Source organism: Hevea brasiliensis, unplaced genomic scaffold (genome assembly GCF_030052815.1).
Source record: "Hevea brasiliensis isolate MT/VB/25A 57/8 unplaced genomic scaffold, ASM3005281v1 Scaf42, whole genome shotgun sequence".
NCBI lineage: Eukaryota > Viridiplantae > Streptophyta > Magnoliopsida > Malpighiales > Euphorbiaceae > Hevea > Hevea brasiliensis.
The window spans coordinates 21,519-43,036 of NW_026614940.1; positions in this window are offsets into that span (position 1 = coordinate 21,519).

A 21,518-nucleotide genomic window follows, 5' to 3' on the forward strand; every position below is an offset into this window, starting at 1 on the left:
CTTCTGGTTGCACTTCACTGGACACCGTATCCCACCATTCATATGCATCATCTTGCAATAGAGATACAACAGCTTCTAGATTTTGTTCAGGATTGCAGTGGAGTTGTTTTAAAACTCTGCCAGTTCTGTTCAACCAATTTTCGGCTGCAACAGAATCATCTTCTCTCTTGCCAAAGAAGTCCACTGCTCCAAATTTTCTCAATCTTTCCAGGTGTGATTTCGGTTGTGGAGGTGGTGGTGGTGGTGGCATTACCCTAGCCATTTGTTTGAAGAATTTGGCCATTTGCTGGAACATAACTTGTGGAGGCTGAGCAGGCTCTAATGGAGCTGGCGGAGCCGGTTCTCCCCTACCCCTAGTCCCAACTGGTGCAGGTGGAGCATGACTCTCCACTTCCTCCTCAACTACTCTCTGTGATGTAGCATCCATATCCTATTCAAAATAACAAAGACAAACAGATCTGCATTAGTGTCACCTCGACTCTTACAAATGCAATGCATGGTATGGACTTGATCTAGGCCCAGAAACGCATAAACCGTGCTCTGATACCACTAAATATGACACCCTTTACTCGTCTACAGTGTAGCCGAGCAAGTTATGCCACTCAGTGTGTTGGAACACCAATTCATGTTTCAATTTCAATTAATCCCTTTTTGTTCATTTATTTATAATTTTTGATAAATCTAAATTTTTTCTCAAATTTTATAGAAAATCCGGTAGAGTGCCGGCTATAAATTTGAAAACAGTTCTTCTGAACCTGTTTAAAAACACTTCCAATATAATTATAATCTCAATCTCAGTCAACCACCAACATTTTTCAACAATTTCTCAAATCAATTCAGTATCTCAAAATTCACATTCATCTCATATCACACCCAATTCAATAAGAAATACTCAAATTTATTTCTGAACACAGCTCATAGATAATTACAGCAAAAATATGATTACATGAGTTTATAATATACATAACAAAAGTTTATAAATACAAAAGACTTAGGTAGCCTAATGTCCTATCAATGCACTGCAATTTGTGAGGTGACTTTGAACTCTGAGTGTAGATCCAGAACTCACCTGTATGAGGTCTCTTTGGACTCCCTGACTATGTCTCAAAGATCTGCGTGGCAAAGCGTACGCTAAGCAATTCTGCTTAGTGGTGACAATAGAAATAAAATAAAATAAAATAAAATAATAACATGTATACAGAATATATGTTTACATTTTTTGGTAGACTTAATTTCAAATATTTATTGCAATATTATTCGATTAAAGTTTTGTAAGATTTATTAATATTACTAGAGTAACCTATACTAGTTGACTGGACTGGATAAACGGGTAAACTGGTACTGGGTACTAAGTACCTCGGACCATCACCCCATCAGTCACATTGTGTCTCCCGGTGTGCAACAGCACAACTAATAAGCTGTAATAATTATCGGGGATTAAACTCGAGTATAACAACTCAATATCATAGCCAAAGGCTATTATGTCACAAAATGGCATGGAAAGCCATGAAATACAGAATGGCATGAAGCCATATGCAGTACTGCTAACAGAACCCTATTGGCATGCCAACCTATCCAACCCAATCACATTAGGCCTACTAGGGCATTTAACACTTTTCATTTATGTAATTCTTTGAAATTGAATTTTTATGATTACTATTCATTTCATTGATAAACCAAAATGTTGAATTTTGCATTGGCAATAGGTAAATTAGTTTAAATATCATCAACATACCACATTTTGCATTTTAAACTTGTTAGTATTGGTTGCCAATACCATCTCTAAGCTTAATGTGAATTGGATAGAATTTTTCAGTTTTCAAGCTTTGGGTTTACTGTTCCATTAGTCACTTTTGCAATGGGAATTTGGAAAAATGATCAACATGAAAGTTGTTCCTTATTTTGTCTAGTTGAATTTTCTTTTTTGAATCACTCCATTTGGAGTTTTGTAGCTCAAGTTATGGTCCAAAAACGACAACTGGCCAGATTGACATTTTTCTGGACTGACCATATCTACAGTGCAATGAACAGTGATTTCAACTCACTTGTTGGATAGGTTCTAGTCATAATTTGGGTTAGGTTTCTTCATGAAAGTTGTTGGTCTATATCTCAGCTTGTGGTGGGTAAACTTTCAGGTCAATTGGACCATTCTACACTGATTTATGGCCAAATGACCAAACACTGTTCATTTGGTCATTATGCAAAAACAGACTGCAGGTCACTCGGGGGCAAGCTTCTGGTCCACTTGTTTTGGTCTTATGGGCATGGTTTCTTCACCAAAGTTATGCCATTATGTGTCTAGTTTCATGTCCAATTGGCCAAATACCAATTAAACCTCTACAATTCAATTTATGGCTGCCCAAACCTGCTGGACTCATGCCTAATTCTGCAGGTCACCTAGGGCAGCCACACTAAACCTAAATCCCATCACTCAACACACTTCAATTTTGGTTTAAACAGAACTAAATGGTCACTAATTGACCATTAATACCCATTTTCATCATCACATGGTCAAAGTCCTATTTCTCCACCCCAAACCCTAACTCAAACATTATCATTCATGCATTTTCATTGCATTTCTTCAATCTACTTACAAAATGCACATTAAGGGCAGCCATAATAACCTTTTAACTTCATTAAATCATCACAAACAAACCCTAACCATGGCTGCCAAAAATTTAGGATTTACATACAATTGATGTTCAATAATTTTTCTTTGTAATTTACACTCATTTATACTTACTCAACATAAATTTGAAGAGAAACATAAGTTTAAGTCACTAACCTCTTAGGAAGCTAATCCAAAACTTGTAAGAACTCTTTCTTTTTAATTCTTTTTGCTCCCAAAAGAACCTCCAAGATGCAAGAATACTTTTTTGTATTGGGAGTTTAGGGTTTAGTTGGGTAGAAGTTGGTGAAATCAAGCTTGAAAAAAGCTTGAAAATGGTGGCTATGGTGGAGGCTTACGGCAAGCAAGAAAGAAGAAATGAGAAATCTGGTTTTTCTCTCATTTTTCAGCCCATTTCTCTCTTTTAAATATAGTTATGCCATGTGTCAACATTGGGTTGGGTGGGAGAACTTTAATGACATCATTATGATGTCATAAGTCCATTTTCGTTCATTTTCTCTTCAGTTCTTGTCTATTTAATTGCAATTAAATTTTTAACAACATTTATTCATATTTTATGTTATATAAATTATTTATTTAACTGGACAAGTTGGTCAAAAATCATCTCTGAAGACGAAATGACCAAAATGCCCTCCGTTTAGCTTAACGGGCCAAAATTGTCTATACTGATTGAAAAATTTTTCTAAGTATTTTCTTGGCATTCTAATGCCATAAGAACCTCAATAACCCTTCTCTGGAGTCCCAGAAATTATTTTTTAATTTTTCCCCAGGGTCTAAGGCTCCTAGTTGCGAGAACTGCAACTTCTCACTAGGTTACCCATCGCTAGGGCACCGGCTCATTTAACTTGGTTGTATTTTATTTCTAAAATTTTTGCTAAATTTTTCGTATTAATATTTGAGTTAATTATGGTTCCTCACTTTAGTTTAAATATCTTTCTAGATGTTCTAGCTGTCCAAACCGACACTGGTCACTGGAACAGTAAACTGTACGAACTAGCTAAAGTGAGGATATTACATGTAGGGTGAGTTATAGCCAATTAACTAGCATGGACTCCTGAACCCTATGCCTTCAGGATTTCAAGTTCAGGTCAGTGTCTTTGGTTTCCATTTTAGGGTCCTTACACTCAAAATTTGGGGAAAGTTCCTAAATCAAAGTTGGAGTACTATTTCTTAGATTTCTAGAACAATTTCGCTCATCTCAAATGGAGTTTCCTAGTGGAAGATATGATTTAAATACTAATCTGGGGACAAGTAGCTATTTAGTTCAATTTCAGGATTTGGGTGGCTAAATTTTTCTAACAATATGGCCAAGTTTCAATAGGTTCTGAGTTTTGATCAAAACACCAAAATGGTATTTCTAAGTCTTATAGAGATTTTGGCTTTGTTTTCACTGCATTTGAAATTTTGTAGACCAATTTATAGCATTTTTTCCCAAACTGGTTAGGTAGGTCAAAATCTAGAATTTCAGGTCAGTTTTAGTTCTGGTCAGAATTGTTGACCTAATTTGTTCTAGCAAATTGGTTGGGTTAGAGACAAAATTAGTCTCTATGTTCTTCATCAAAATTGTGCTCCTATGTCTAACATTTCCAATGGTTCAAGAATCAGGTTATTCTGACCTTCCTAGAGTAAGTTATGGCCATTTGAACATTTACTGTTCATATGATCATTTTTCCAGGTCCAGCATATAGTTACCCGGATTCAAGCCAACTTTAGGGCAAGTTAGGCTCAGTTTTTAGGCAGGGTCTCTACATGAAAAATGTGGCAAATTGTCCTAGGTTTCATTGCCAATTGGCCTCACACCAATTAGAGCAACATAACTCTACTTATGGCCATGAAAGTACATTAGACTCAAGGTCTAGAATTCCTGCATGAAAATAATACTCCCAATTTCTCAATTCCACCCAACTCCTAAACTTCAATCACATTCATGGCACTTCAAATAGTCAACAATCAACCGCAATAACATCAATTTCAAGCCACAACACAAAATCCCCAATTTAGGTCAAAACCCTAACTTCAATTTTCACAACTCATGCAAACTCATCACATACCATCACTAACAAGTTTAACACAATTTAAGACAATAAATTTCATCTATTTTTAAAAATTAATTTTAAAACCACATAGTAAATTTAAAATATATGTTTGGACTTGACAACTTTTGTCACACTCTACTCCCCTGTAAGATGCAACATGATCCCGTAGTACACCTAATGAATTACCGTACTTCGCCTACCGATAACCCATTAGATATACTACAAGGGATTTTAAAACAATTTTCATGAAATTTAAATCATCGGTTAAAATTTGGTGTCATAAAATTTTTTTCAAAATTTCGGCAAAGTGCCAGCTGTATTTTGAGAAAACAGTTCTTCAATCCTGTAAAAGAAAATGCTCCTAATATGTTTTCTCAAATACAACTCCAATAAACTTTATTTCAATTCACAATTTAATTTTCAATAAACAATCAATTCATTTTCAAACTAATCTCATCATAAAGAAACATTTCATTGATTACAAGACTCAAAATTTATAATACAAAACTATTCAAGTAAATGAAATCTCAAATTTATATTTACAATAATTTGCATTTAATTACATACCAAAATGTTTTACAAGAGTTTTTATACAACTGCTCAAATAATTTACATACATATTATTACATGCATACATCAAAACCTATGTACATGAGTATACCTATAATATACCTGGAGCTGATCTGAAAGTGTCTTCAAAGAAACTTACTCACTTCTCTATGCTCTTCTTACCTGCGACAGCATACAAAGCTATCGCTGAGTGGTGAACTCAGTGGTGCATAACTATAATTTAAAATATAATACAATATACATTGACAAAATTTACAGTAAATAATTTGAAAATCTGAATACTCATCAAATTCCAAAACTCAAAATATTCATTACCATTAATGTAAATCATTTGTATAAAATGACGTTGATCACGAAATTCAATTTATCAAATCATGACTAACCATTTAAGGTAGTTCCAACAAAATCAATTATACATAAATCATAACTGAAATCATAATTCTTTACTGTTCAAAAACATTCTGTGTCTCAAAAATCATGTTGTATCTCAAAAACCATGCTGTCTCTCAAAAACCATGCTGTATCTCAAAAACCATGCTGTATCTCAAAAATCATTCTTTATCTCAAAAGCCATTCTTTATCTCACTAACTATGCAAGACTAATCTGAAAGGGCCATCTTCGGGGTGATTCTAACTCCCTATGGTCGGGGAGGTCGAATCGGATTCTAACTCCCTACGGTCGGGGAGGTCGAATCATCGTGCACAGTACCATCACAATAATGAATCTTCCGCAAGGGCCATAACGATAAAAAACTTAGATCTAACCTCAAATCAGAGGAAAATCTAAGCCTGTGCACGTACCATGGTAATCAAAACACAACTAACTCCATTGTCTTCTCAACAAATGAGAGAGACGGGTAATAACCTAGTCAAGCATTTATAGTGAGATATAAAACAATATCACAATCCTTTTAGTGAGCATAAATCACAATGTAATTCGATTCAAATTCAATTCCAATATCCAATAATTTTTATGCTCATCATAATTCAAATCATAAATTTGCATTTTTCCATGAAAATTACCATCACAATTCAAAACATGTTCTATCACAATTTTCCAAAACATAATTTATTCAATCCATAACAATGCTTAATACTTATGGAAATACCATTTCACAAAGCTAAATTCATACATACTATAACAATTTCAATAATCATTGAATTAAATCCAATGCTTGTTAAACATAATACATAAGAAAATATGTCATTTAATCATATGAAATATTCAAAACAAAATCAGTTAAAAACTAGTTGTGCACAAACCTCTGATAACTGTCTCTTGGGTCTGACTTAGTGTTTCCTTCCCCTTCCCTGAGTCTTTGCTAACTGAGAAACACAATTTGAAGTGTTTCAGTACTCATTTAAACTGTCTCTAAGAATAAGGTTCAATAATTAATTTATCGAATTCTAATATTTCCTTAGTCAACCTAATATGTTGACCCTCAATGCGTTCTAGGTAAATTAGGTTTTAATTTTACTAACATGTCACATTCAATAGTCTTTTAGGGTTGGTACATGTTACCAAGTTCATTTATGTGTATACTACATTTTCTTGCAATTTGCTGGATTCCGGGATACTAGTTTGACCTAGCCGGACGACCTAGTTCCCTCAGTTTTCGGGTTTCGGTCAAAACTACAAACTTTTAGATCTATGTCTTATGGAACGCGGGGCAAAATTTCAGGTCATTCTGAGTTATTTAGACCAAGTTATGGTCATTTTACTATTGCTGGTCAAAATGCATCAAAATTGGTCACTTTAGGTCATTTTAGGTCAATTTTGGTTCGGCCAGTTTTTGGACCCGAATTTTTGCAAGCTTTTTGACTTGCTTATGGTCATTTCTGGGCTTTGGTATCTTCATAAGACTTGTAGATATGGGTCTTAGCTATTCATGGTCAAAATTTCAGGTCAATTGGACCTGTTTTGAGTGAGTTATGGCTTAAACACTAACTGCTGCCCAAATGGTCAATTTTCAAGCCTTACTTGCACTTAATCCGGATTTTGTCATTTTTCAAGCTACCTTGCAAGCAGAATTTTGGCAAGCTTTCTTCATGAAAGTTGGCACATTTTGTGCCTAGTTTCACCTCCAATTGGTCTCATACCAATTGGAGTCACACACTTAAAGTTATAAGCCTAAAACTCAAACTGCCTTTTAAAATTCTTGCATACACATCAAGCATCACTTTTAACACTCACCAAACTTAACCTTCAAACCAATTCTGGTTGTACCACAACCTAAACATAATTTATAACATATTATAGGTCATTTTGGCAGCTTACAATTACATTCAATGTGCACCAACAAGTGCAGAATTTGTCCAACTCAATTTACAACAATTCAATCACCAATTCATGCCCATTTACATGCCCCACTTTACACCACCATACATACACTCAAACTGCCATAACAAACAACACATTTCAACACCATTATTTCATAAACCAAGCATGAATTCCAGCATTTCTCAAGAGTTAGCAAACTGCCACAATAGTACACTTACATTCCATTACTTTCCAAGCTTTAAATCCCATTTTACATTTACATATACTAAGTATACATCACCCAAACAATTTCCTACACAATATACATTTAATCAATCATTTAATTCACCATTTACAAGCACAAATAAACTGCCTTCAAGGTGCTTCCATGGCTGCCAAAAGTGCACATTCCCATTCAACATTAAAACTCAAAAATTTCTTCATAAATCAAACACCCATAACATTCCTACTAACTTTAATGAAGCAATAACCCAAAAATACAAACTTACCACTTTGGAAATTCTTCAAAATCTCTCCAAAACTTGGTCTTCTTGCTGCCTATCTACTGCCCATGGTGTGAGGATTAACTTTAATGAAGGAAGGTGCAAAGAAGGAAGCTTAAATCAAGCTTGCATGAAGCTTTCAAATGGACGTCAATGGTGGATTTTCTTGGGAGAAATTTGGCTGGTTCTTGGAGAAGTGAGGAAGAAGATGATCTGCTGTCCAAATGAAGTGGTAGTGGTCCACTTTCATGAATTAGTGGAGCACCATGTCAAAATAAATTATTAGTTTAATCTAAAATTTCATTTTCCCACATTAAGCTTCTCATTTTTGCTATTTACATTAGGTACCCCTAAATTAATTTTTCATTATATTTTCCAAGTATAATATTATTTATTTTTAATGGACATTTAGGTCAAAAGACAACTCGGGATGTTAAATGACCACAATGCCCCTGTTCGGGTTGCATTCCCGATTTTTCGGTAACACCGGGTTTTGTCCGTTTTTCGATTTCCCACTTTTCTTTGTACTAATTATTTAATTTTTCTTTGATATTTCTAATGATATTCATACTTCAATAAATATTTATTTGAGTCCTAAAAATATTTTTCAGGGTTCTCCGCGGTCCAAGGCTAGTCAACGGTCCACGCCGTGACTTCCCGGTGCGGTCACCCATCGCTAGGGTTCTCGGCTCGTTTAACTTGATTGTATTTCTTTGCTATTATTTTTCCTTTATTTTTCGTGTATTTTCTTTTCTCGTATTTCATTATTTTATGTCTCCACACTCATATCGAAGTGTAGTTCTAGGCATCCTAGCTGTTCGGACAACACTGGTCACTGGAACAGTAGAACGCACTACCAAACATAGGGGTGTTACAACTTTTTCTGAATTTTTTGTAGTTTTTTCAAAATTTTAGGCCAAGTTTTGGGTTCTAAGGCAAAGTAAAAATTTAATTTTGGGTATCCTAAATCGAATCAGCTGACTTGAACTGGACTAAGTCGGACCAGTCGAATCAGATCGGTCCTCTTTTTCTTTCCCTCCTCTCCTGCGTGCGACCTTCTCTTCATTTTTCTTCATTTTCTCTCTCCTCTCCCCTCCTCATCGTCGGCCACCACCTCCCCTCCCTTCCCAGCTCGCTGATCACCACCTCCCCTCCCTCCCCAGCTCGTCAACACACCACCAGACCTCTTCCCTACTACCGGCCCCTGCCCCAAACTCTGAAAAATTCGGCTTGAAACTCCCTCATGCGTAGCGTGAGACTCTTTGACTTTCCAGCAAAAATTCGATCGATTCGGCAACTAATTGGACCGATTCCAGTCCTAATCACCTTCTACACTTCGAGAGTTTTCCACAGACACCAAGAATACAAATTTTTGTCGAGCGATTTGTCCAATTTAAACCCAGGAAGTTTTAGCCTATTTCAACTTTTGGGCTAAATTTCTCCCAAACTAGGAGCCTCACGGAGATTCCAAGAGTACCAGCGTGCTCCACTCGGCGAGAGCTTCGCAGTGATATAAATTTCAAAATTTTTTGATATCGAAAATCTAATGGGTCCCATAGACTCCGCAGTATTTTTTTGAGCCTTAAATGAGCTTATTTAATTTCATAAAAATTATATTCCAACTCTTAGTATTGTTAGCTTTGCGTAGGTATCTTTGTTCATGAAAATTTACCGACAATTGGATCTACATTTTTGAGTTGGGATAGATGAGCTGCTAGAGTTGCTTAGAAAACGGGTCAAAATTATAGTCCTTGCTACCATTTTCAGACGCCCTGGACGTGTTCCAAGCGTCAAAATCGGCGTAGGTAAATCTAAACTCTAAATTTCTTTATTTACCTAGTGCCAAGTTTATAATAAAAATCCATAAAATATTCATGGGTAGTTAAAAAATTATAATTCTTTTTGTAATAGCCTTGTAACATTGTTAAAAACAGTGGGGCAACATTTTAGAATTTTTAAAGCTAGTTTGAATGACTTTTGCATAATGTCAGTTTCAAGCCTTATAATTGAATTGTAGAATTGTGTGAGATTTGTCTAGAATGAAGGGCTTAGGAGGGGCTAGGTGATGTTGTTGAGTTAACTTGTGAATTTAGAAGTATAATTTGAGCTACTTTATAGGTTGGGTAGGTCCTAGGTATAGGAGAAACTTTATCGAATTTTTGACATAAATTAGGTTGTCTTTTGACTCTCTAAGTTTTTATTTTGTATTAGAGCTGACAAATTCATTAACATAATTGTTTAGGTGGGCAGGGACAACCTTTTTTCTCCACTCAGCCACCCCAGTAGTCTCCGGTGCACTGTGAGTAGATATTAATTTTATTTATAATTTCAATATTATTATACATATTAGACATGCTCATGCATTTACTTATAATTATATATATATAGTTATTATAGGTACGCTTTGTGTTGCATTATTATTTGATGAAATTGATGTGGGTGTCGCCTTAAGGTAATTTGGAGCTGTGCGCGTGTGTTGGCTTGCGTGAGGTGTGGTACTGGATATGGGTAAGACAGGCAGATTAGCTTGAGCTAGTCTTGCTTGGGGTCAGGTCCTTTTTGTGATAAAATAGGGTGAGTACGGCTTTGAGTTGATCTCGCTGACCCCTGCATTTGGATTATTAAGAGAAAGTCCGACTCGAGTTGATCTCGCTAGCAGATGTTAGAATTAAGAGAGCTGTGTAGGGATCAGCTCCCATATATATATATATATATATATATATATATATATATATATATATATATATATATATATATATATATATAATTAATGTGACACACGAGTGTGTGAGTGCTCCAAATTATTCTTTGTGCGAATATTGTCTGAATTTGATTAACTTTGATGATGTATGTTGCATTTTATCTTTAGGGATGCATTATCCCTATATAGTTATAGAAATTGTATTTAAAATCAATATCTTACTTTATGAGTCAAACTCTCACTCCTGTTCACTTTATTTTTCTAGGCAATAGGAGGTTTTCATTTTTAGAATAACCTGGTTCCTTTCTCACAGGTTTATCAGCAGCCATTTCTTGTACTTCATTTTCTTGATTTAAAATTTAGAACTCCGCATGTGTTAGAAATATTATATTTGGCATGGGACTGTAAAAGATTATTTATTTTGAAATTGTAAACCTCTATTTATGCATGTGTGGTTGAATGGGATAAATATACATCTTGGATGAGGGAGCTAAGCTCCCATTTGATATATTTATTATGTTGAGGATTGTAAGCGTAAGCAGAACTCTCTAAATTTATATATTTTGTGATCATAAGTCGGGTGAGCTAAAACTTCCCTTTGGGTAGTCCAGTTTATGGTCATACTCTATCCAATTGATTTCTTAAAAATGGGCTCTAGATATGGGCTTTATGGTTGGGCTAAAATCAATTAGGCTTACTAAGGGCTTTAGGGGCCTTATGCTGGCCTAAGTCTTAGTGTCGGTCCGTCCCATAATTTGGGTTGTGACAAAGTTGGTATCAGAGCTTAGGCTCCAGATTCATGGGAAGTGCATGTCTAGGGTTTAAAAAAAGAGTCTTGTTAAGGGGTTACATGTTGAGTATAAGATCCTATTTCGTCTTCTTCTGTAATTCTTTACTTTTAGATTTTGCATTTTTCTTTGGGTAGTGTAAAAGTGCTTCAGTCTCATATCTTATTTTTTGTGGAGTACATGGTGATGTGAACTTGAGCTGGCAAACGTGTTGAGGTTTGCCATGGGGATGCATACTTCAAGAAGTTCTGTGTTTTTATCAGTATGGGTCTAGGAGGCATACCTATCTAGCACAAGGCATGAGTACATAGAGGTGAGTTATGGAAGTATAGCTATCTTAGATAGGGGTGAGGATATCACTGCTGACAGTCATTAGTAGATGGCTTAGTCAGAGTAAGTTTATAGTATCAGCGGGTTACAGAGAGATAAAAGATTAGGGAACCTAGTCTGTTGGCATGTACCATAGTAACTATGCAATGTTATCGATATTTGTATTATAAGCTACAAATTACAGTACCGATATGGGATTATTGTGTAGAGTTACGTGCTTTCTCGTGGTGCACCATAATGAAAGTGATTGTAGACAGTTTCTGTTTTGGTACAGTTATGCTAGAATAGAGTTCTATTTCTGTAAAAGAGCTTGGAACTCTTAGTTAGGGGTTTAAATCCTTGAGCTAAAGTATCAAAGATCACAGTTGAGTGGTAGCTAGAGTAAATGACTTGGTCACTCTCACATGAGCTATAGTTATATCAAAAGTTGCCATAATACTAGAGGTTCCATCTTAGTTGCAAAGTAAAGGTAATACCTACAGATTGAGACCATCTGGTCTTCGGCATGGGATCATGGACAGTTTGTGTGTCAGCGAGGTGCAAAGTGCAACCTTGCTGCCTAAAGGAGATTGGAGGCTAGGAATAATGTTCATAGCCTATGAGATGATGTTTTAGGGAATTTTAGAGTATGATAAGAGAGTAGATAGCCTTATATAGTTGTGGCAATGTAGTAGATGTAATACCTCTCTTACTATTAAATGTGCTACAGAGTATGATAATATTCTTCAAGTGAGAGAGCAGATTGCTATTGGTATTGGTGACTAATTGAATGGCATCCCAGTTAGAACTGTATGCTATGACAAAGAGTTGCTAGTTCAGGTACCTTAAAGAGGACACAAATCCCATTATAGGAATCTTAAGTGATAAGATCATGAAGTACGTAAAGCTTTTAAGTTAATGATAGGTTTGGGTGCCCAGTATCTTATGTTTAGCTATTTAAGTCAAAATGAGAAAATAAAATCTCTGTAAATCTCCATCTCGAGGTAGTAGAGAGTAGTTTGTAGTCTAATGGGCAAGAATAGAGATTACGCAGTGAATAATCAACTACTATTCCCTGAGTTCTACCTTAGCCTCTTATTGCTCAAGACAACAGTATACTCTAAGTAAAGGAAAGGATAAGGACAGAGTAAGCATAGATAAATCATAGAATATGAATATGTATATATAGAAGAAGTTTATAATGGAAAGATAAAATGGTTGGAACAAATGTAGTAAGAAAGATAACCAAAATGCCAGAAGAAGTACTAGTTAAAGTGGTTAGAGGACCAATTCTGAGCAACATCAAGGTGTTGAGGACTGAAGGAGTGGAAGCATGAAAATTGTTAGATTAGAACATTGAATTCAAAAATTTTCTTCTAGGGTTTCATGCATCATGTAATATCCATTATGTACCTAATTGATTTCAATGTTCAATTGCATATTAAAACACTTTTAATATGTATTAGGATTTATATTTTCCATTTAAGATTTTTGAATTAACAAATTAATTCATTAGAACCCTAGATTGATACAAGAATATGTGCACTAACCTTTTGATACACTGTAGATGTGAATGGTACCTTTGGAAAGCACCTAGGACCACAAATGTTGTCCCTCTAGCTTGTCCACACCAAGATCACTAATGGTAGCCCCTAAACTAGCTTCTCAAGCCTTGCCAACCAATTAGAAATTAGGGATTTGCCTTTAGAGAGATTGTAGATGTATATAGGACACTAGAAACAATTTCTAGCAATTTTAATTCAAGAGAATATGGGCAATTCTCTTTGAATTGATGAGAGAAGAAGAAGAAGAGGAGAGGAGAGCTTCTTGGGTGGCGGCACCTCTTTAGAAAAATCAGAATGTGTGTATTTTATTTTTCATTCTTTCCCTTTTATAAATAGGTCACCACTTAAAACCCTTGCCACATGTCATCACCTGATTGCATCTTAATTTTAATTGACGTAATCACATTAAGCCAAGTGTCAAAGCTAGATTTAATCTTGACTTTGATCATCTTACATGATTGGAAGACAAATAGCAAGCTTATATGGTGCCATGTGTCACCATCTCATGGTGCCACGTGTCACCCTGTGAAATGACCAAATTACCCTTGTGTTGTAATTTTGAGTTCTCAACCCAAAATAATTATTTCTCATCTTCTAATCAATTTATATCAAATATAAATTAATTAATTAATCTCTATTAATTAATTTCTCATAATTAAATTCATATTTAAACACTTTAAATATAAATTTAACTTATACTATGTGACACCCCTTACCCGTCTACAGTATAGCCGAGCAAGTTATGCCACTCAGTGTGCCAGAGCACCAATTTATGTTTCTATTACAATTTATCCCTTTATAATTCATTTATTTTCAATTTTGATAAATTTGAATTTATCCGCAAATTTTATAGAAAATCCGGTAGAGTGCCGGCTGTAAATTGGAAAAACAGTTCTTCTGAACCTGTTTAAAAACACTTCCAAAATAATTTCCAAATCCAAACTCCATTATACACATTCAAGTCAATCTCAAAATCTCAATCTCAAATCACAATATTATTTTCAAAACTTTTTTGTTCACTTCATCACTTGAAGCATATTCACAATTAATTCTCAACATTTCATTTATCAACATACATTATGCAAAAGATCTCAATAATATGAAATTTCATATATTTACATTAATACATAATTATAGGAGTTTAGAGTTACAATCCAAACTAATACAAAATGCAAAATACAAAAGGGCCACCTATAGTCCTAATGTCCTACCACATACAGTGTAGATGTGAGGTGACTCCTGACTCGGATGCACTCAAGACTCACCGTCCCGATGTTTGTGGGCTCCCAGCTAGGTCTCCAATACCTGTGCGTGGCAAAAGCGACGCGCTAAGCAATTCTGCTTAGTGGTGACCATATAAAATAATATAAAATAACATAAAATGAAACAAATATGTAGAATGTGTGTTTACATTTTTGGTAGACTTAACTTCTGATATTAATTTCATTATTATTTGATTAAACTTTGGTAAGGTTTATTATCGTTGCCCGAGTAACCCATACTAGTTGACTGGACTGGATAAATGGGTAAACTGGCACTGAGTACTAAGTACCTCGGACCATCACACTATCGGTCACATTGTGTCTCCCGGTGTGCAACAGAACATCTAATAAGCTGTAATAATGATCAGGGTTAAAACCCAAGTATATCAACTCAATAACATAGCTAAAGGCTATTATTTCACAGAATGGCATGGGAAAGCCATGAAACACAGAATGACATGAAGCCATATGCAGTACTGCTAACAGAACCCTATTGGCATGCCAAGCTATCCAAACCAATCTTGTTAGGTATATTAGGGCATTTTACACTTTTGAGTTTTACAATTTGTGAATTTCAAGTTTTGGTATTACTATTCACTTCATTAGTCAAACAAATTGTTGACTTTTGCATATACAATAGGTACATTGGTTTTAATACTCCCAACATACCACATTTTTCATTCAAAATTTGTTGGTATTGGTTGCCCATACCATTTCTAAGCTTAATGCTAATTGAGCAGAATTTTCAGTTTTCATGCTTCATTTTTACTATTCCATTGATCATTTTTGCAGTGGGAATTTGGCAAAATGATCACCATGAAAGTTGTTCCTTATTTTGTCTAGTTGAATTTCCTTTTTTGAATCACTCCATTTGGAGTTTTGTAGCTCAAGTTATGGTCCAAAAACCACAACTAGCCAGATTGAAAATTTTCTAGACTAACCATATCTACAGTGCAGTGAATAGTGACTGCAACTCACTTGTTGGATAGGTTCTGGTCATACTTTGGGTTAAGTTCCTTCATGAAAGTTGTTGGTCTATATCTCAGCTTATTGATGGTAAAATTACAGGTCAATTGGACCATTCTACACTGAGTTATGGCCAAATGACCAAATACTATTTATTTGGTCATTCTGCAGAAATAGACTACAGGTCTCCCGGATTAGGGCAAGCTTTTGGTCCACTTGGTTTGGTTTTATGGGCATGGTTTCTTCACCAAAATTGTGCCATTATGTGTCTAGTTTCATTTCCAATTGGCCTTGCACCAATTGAACCTTTACAATTCAAGTTATGGCTGCCTAAACCTGCTGGACTCATGTCTAATTCTGTAGGTCACCATGGGTAGCCACACCAACTGCGATTCCCACTAATCAAACCACCTCATTTCTTGTTTACACATAACCAAATGGTCACTAATTGACCATTAAAACTCACTTTCATCATTACATGATTAAAGTCTCCATTTTATACCCAAACCCTAACCCTAACATCTCAAATCATGCATTTAACTTGCATTTCATCAATCCACTTAGTGGGTACATATTGTGGGCTGCCATGATGGTCTTTTAACTTCATTAAACTCACCACAAACAAACCCTAACCATGGCTGACAAAAATCTAGGGTTTCCATCCAAATGGTATTCAACAATTTTTCTTTGCAATTTACACATATTCAAAGTTCTTAACATGAATTTAAAGAAAAATTCATGGTTGGGTCACTAACCTCAAAGGAGTGAGATTTTCCCACTTGCTAAAACTCTTGTTTTCCTCTTCTTTTTGCTCTCAAAAGAATCATCAAGGTGTAAGAGCAAGTTTTTGTGTTGCTAGGTTAGGGTTTAGTTGGGTAAAAGTGGGGGAAAATCAAGCTTTGAAAGCTTGTTCATGGTGGCCATGGTGGCCATGGTGGGAGTGTTTTACGTCAAGGAGAAGAAGAGAGAGGAGGTCTGATTCTTGTTTCCTTTTCCAACCCATTTAGTCTCTTTTATATATGTTTATGCCATATGTCAACATTAGATTGGTTGGGAGAATTTTAAATGACATCATGGTAATGTCATAAATCCATTTTCTATCATTTTTCTCTATTTCTTGTCTATTTAATTGCAATTAAATTTTTGACAATAATTATTTATATTTTATATTATATAAATTATTTATTTAACTGGAAAAGTTGGCCCAAAAATTATCTCTGAAGACGAAATGACCAAAATGCCCTCTGTTTGGCTTAACGGGTCAAAATTGTCTGTACCGATTGAAAAATTTTTCTAAGTATTTTCTTGGCATTCTAATGCCATAAGAACCTCAATGACCCTTCTCTGGAGTCCCAAAAATTATTTTATAATTTTTCCTAATTTTTTTTTCTTGTTAATATTTGAGTTAATTTTTGGTTGCTTACTTTAGTTTAAATATTTTTTTCCGAATGTTCTAACTGTCCGGACCGACACTGGTCACCGGAACAGTAGACTGTACGGACTAGCTAAAATGAGGATGTTACATACTATACATCCAATAACCTAGATTTGGTTTCAAGCCATGCTAGGGACTTTGCAATCTAATTGCAAATCAAACCTATTTAATTAATCAATTAAACTCTTTAATTAATTAATTAAATCACATTTAACTTAGTGATTACTTGTGTATGCGTGTGACTCACTAGGCTCATCACTAATTGGCAATGAGATATGATATTAACTCTTAATATCATCAGAACTCTTTCTTACCATAAATGATTTCTCTAAGTCATTTTAGGCATCTCATAGACCATGGTTGACACCTAGCATAGCATGCCATGACCACCCAATTAGTAATAAGGAATACCTTAAATGAACCTATAATCATATGTTATCATGCACTAGAATCTCTTTGTTACAAAATCCCAATTCGAGTTGGAGTCATGGTTTATGTCAAACCCCATTTGCTATGAATATTATGTTCTCTTTTAATTCCAATTCCAGTTCTTGATTAAAAAGATTTTCTCATTAGAAACTCTTTTCTGATTAAATCTGTCTGTCCTGGCCAGGAATTTGAAACATAAAAAATAATTAAATGAACATAGGATTTTATCCCTATTTACTTAGGGTAATAGATTCCATCTTAATCAATACCTCTCCATATATAACTAGTAGGAGCCAACACATGCCCATATACCCATACACAGTACAAGTATGAAAGCAGTATCAAACTCAAACCACCTATATACAAGATAACTGTGCTATCTCAAGTCTAAAGATTATATGCACTGATATAATTTATGACAATGCATTGATAAGAGTAAACTCCACGTGCTTGTCATAAGTGTCACTGGTTCGGCCTACTTATCATGCATAAGTGCCTATCATGTTTGTTATATGGCATGAGACTCACCATTCCATCTTATTTACATCTCATATAAATAACTTAGGAACAAATATGATTATAATCTTTCTGGATTAGTCATGTCCTTATTATGAAGTATCATCGATTGTGAACCAATTTATGATACTTTGTGTTAGAAATACTGTCACTCATATTCTTAACAACTTAAGAATAGAATTTCTAACAAAATATCAATGGACCTTTTCTATTATACATAAATACATTATGCAAACGGAAAAGTGAAATTGCCCTTTTTATTAATAAAACATGTATAAGATACATACTAAATGATATGCTCTATGGCATACTACTAACAATCTCCCACTAGCATTAGAGCCATTCATTACAATACCTTAGACCCATCTTCTCAAGATGTCGGTCTAACTGAGCTTATGACATAGGCTTAGTGAATGGATCAGTTGGATTTTCAGCTGATGCTATTTTCTGTATGGCTACATCGCCTCGCCTAACTATCTCTTTGATAATGTGGTGGCGCCTTTCTATGTATTTGGATTTCTGGTGAGACTGGGGTTCCATATATCCAAACATCCTATTTTGCAGCATTTGATACAGCAATATACTTGGCCTCTATAGTGGAATCAGTAGTCGTACTCTATTTGAAACTATTCCAACTGACTGCACCTCCATTACAAATGAACAAAAACCTAGAGGTAGACGTTTTATCATCGATATCTGATTGGAAATTAGAATTAGTATAACCATCCAATTGCAAGTCACCACCTCCATAAATCAAGAATAAATCCTTAGTTCTTTTCAAGTACTTAAGGATGTTCTTGACAGCTATCCAGTGTTCCAAACCTGGATTGGATTGAAACCTGCTAGTCAAACTAATAGCATATGCAATATCCGGCCTAGTACACATCATTACATACATCAAACTTCCAATAGCTGAAGCATATGAAATCCTGGCCATTTTATCTCTTTCTTCAGGTGTCTTTGGAGACATCTCTTTAGAAAGGTGGATACCATGTCTCACTGGTAACAATCCTCTCTTGGAATCAAGCATGTTAAACCTCTTTAACACCTTTTCTAAGTATAGACTTTGGGATAAATCAATTATTCTTTTCACTCTATCTCTATAGATGCGAATCCCAAGAATATAGGTTGCCTCCCCTAAGTCTTTCATGGAGAATGTCTTTGACAATCATACCTTTATAGCTATTAACATACCTATGTCATTACCCATCAACAAAATGTCACCCACATATAAGACAAGGAAAATGACAGCACTATCACTAACCTTCTTATATACACATGGCTCACCCTCATTTTTGATAAAACCTATAACACCCTCACTGTAGCAATTTCATACATTCTATGTTCCGGTGACCAGTGTCTGTCCAGACAGCTAGAACGTCTGAAAAAATATTTAGACTAGAGAAAGGAGTCATAAATAATTCAAATAATAATAATCAAAATTTAGGAAAAATTTTAGAAATAAAATACAACCAAGTTAAATGAGTTGGTGCCCTAGCGATGGGTAACCCAGTGGGAAGTTGCAGTCCTCGCAGCTAGAAGCCCTAAACCCAGGGAAAATTCATGAAATAATTTTTGGGACTCCAGAGAAGAGTCATTGAGGTTTCTATGGCATTAGAATGCCAAGAAAATGTTTAGAAAAATTTTTAGATTGGTACAGACGATTTTGGCTTTATAAGCCAAACAGAGGGCATTTTGGTCATTTCGTCTTCAGAGATGATTTTTGACCGACTTGTCTAGTTAAGTAAATAATTATTATGACATAAAATATAAATAAATATTGCTAAAAATTAAATTGAAAATGATGTCATCACAAGAAAAGAAAATGGATGAAAATTTGAATTTTGACATCACATGATGTCATTAAACCACTTCCACCCAATCACTTTGCAACAAGCCACTAAAAACCAATTTAAAAAGAGTTAAATGAGGAAAAATTGGAAAGAAAAATCTCCCTTCTTCTTCTTCCCAAAACCAATCGGAACTCCCTCTCTCTCCTATCTCCATTGAATCTCTTCCTTCTCACTAAAATTTTCTTCTAAAAAACACCATAAAACCACAAGTTTGCTTCACAAAAACTGCTCCTTACATCTTGCACCATCCCTAGGCTGCAAAAAGAAGGAGAGATTGAGAAGTTTTACAAGCTTGACAACTCTTCAAAAAGGTTAGTGCTATCTCTCTCTCTCTCTCTCTCTCTCTTCTTATTTTCATGTTAGGATACAAAAATCAACTAGAAATTGTGGGAAAAAAAGAAGAAAAATATGCATGATAGGACCACTTCAAATTTTGACAGCCAAGAGAGGGTGAGGGTTTTGATGATATACTTACAATTAAACTTGTGTATTGATATCAATTGATGTGTATATATGGATTGGAGTTGGGGTTTTTAGGAGTTGCATGAGATTGAGACTTTGATTAATTAGGGTTTGTGATGAATTAAGGGTTATTGTATTGTAATGTTAAGTGGAGTTCTAATGGTCAATTAGTGACCATTTGGCTGAGTATAATGAGGATTTGAAGTGAATTATAGCTTTGGATTTGAGGTTGGGTGTACTGCCTTGAGTGCCCTGCAGGTCTGGATGTGAGTCTAGCATGTTTGGGTAGCTATAACTTGAGTTGTGTAGGTTCAATTGGTATAAGGCTAATTGGACAAGAAATTAGACACATAATGGCACAACTTTGATGGAGGAAACCTGCCTAGAAAACCAAGTTATAATGACCTAGAAATTGCCCCAATTTGGGTGACCAACAAGCTATCCCTGGAAAATGACCAAATGGCCAGTGTTTGTTCATTTGGTCATAACTCACTATAGAAATGTCCAATTAACCTGTAGTTTATATCAATAGAAATCTTAGACAATTTAGGACAACTTTCATGGAGGACGCAACTCCAAATTTTGACCAGAACTTAATGAAATTGCCACCAAACTCAGGACACCAAAACTGCCAGAATGGATTCTGCCCAGAAATTCTGGGTACTGCCCTATCCAACCAGTTATGGTATTTAAGCCATAACTTGAGCTACAAAACTCCAATTGGAGTGATTCAAAAAGGAAATTAAATAAGACATGTAAGGGAATAACTTTGATGAAGAAAATTTTACCAAATTTCCACTGTAACAATGACCAATGGAACAGTAAACTTAAGGTATGAAATCTAAAAATTTTGAATAACATAAAATAAGCTTTGAATTAGTATTGGAAATCAATGCCAACAAAAATAAAATGCAAAATGTGGTATCTTGGTGAACTTAGGCTCCACAAATTTATTATAAATTAAAAGGTCAACTTTTGAATGGAGATGGTCAAATGAATAGTAACCACTAAAATATGTGAAGTAGAAGGACAAACTATAAGAACTATTGTAGTCAATAATATAGGAAAGGGTATAATAAATTAGAAAGCTATTGTAATGGTTAATATATAGATAATATAAATAGTTTATTTAAATTTTTGGAATTGAGTGACATTAGGATTTAAGGAAACTTAGCTAAATTTGAAATTCGTGAAACATTCATGGACTACTTGAAATATAAATGATAATGTACCT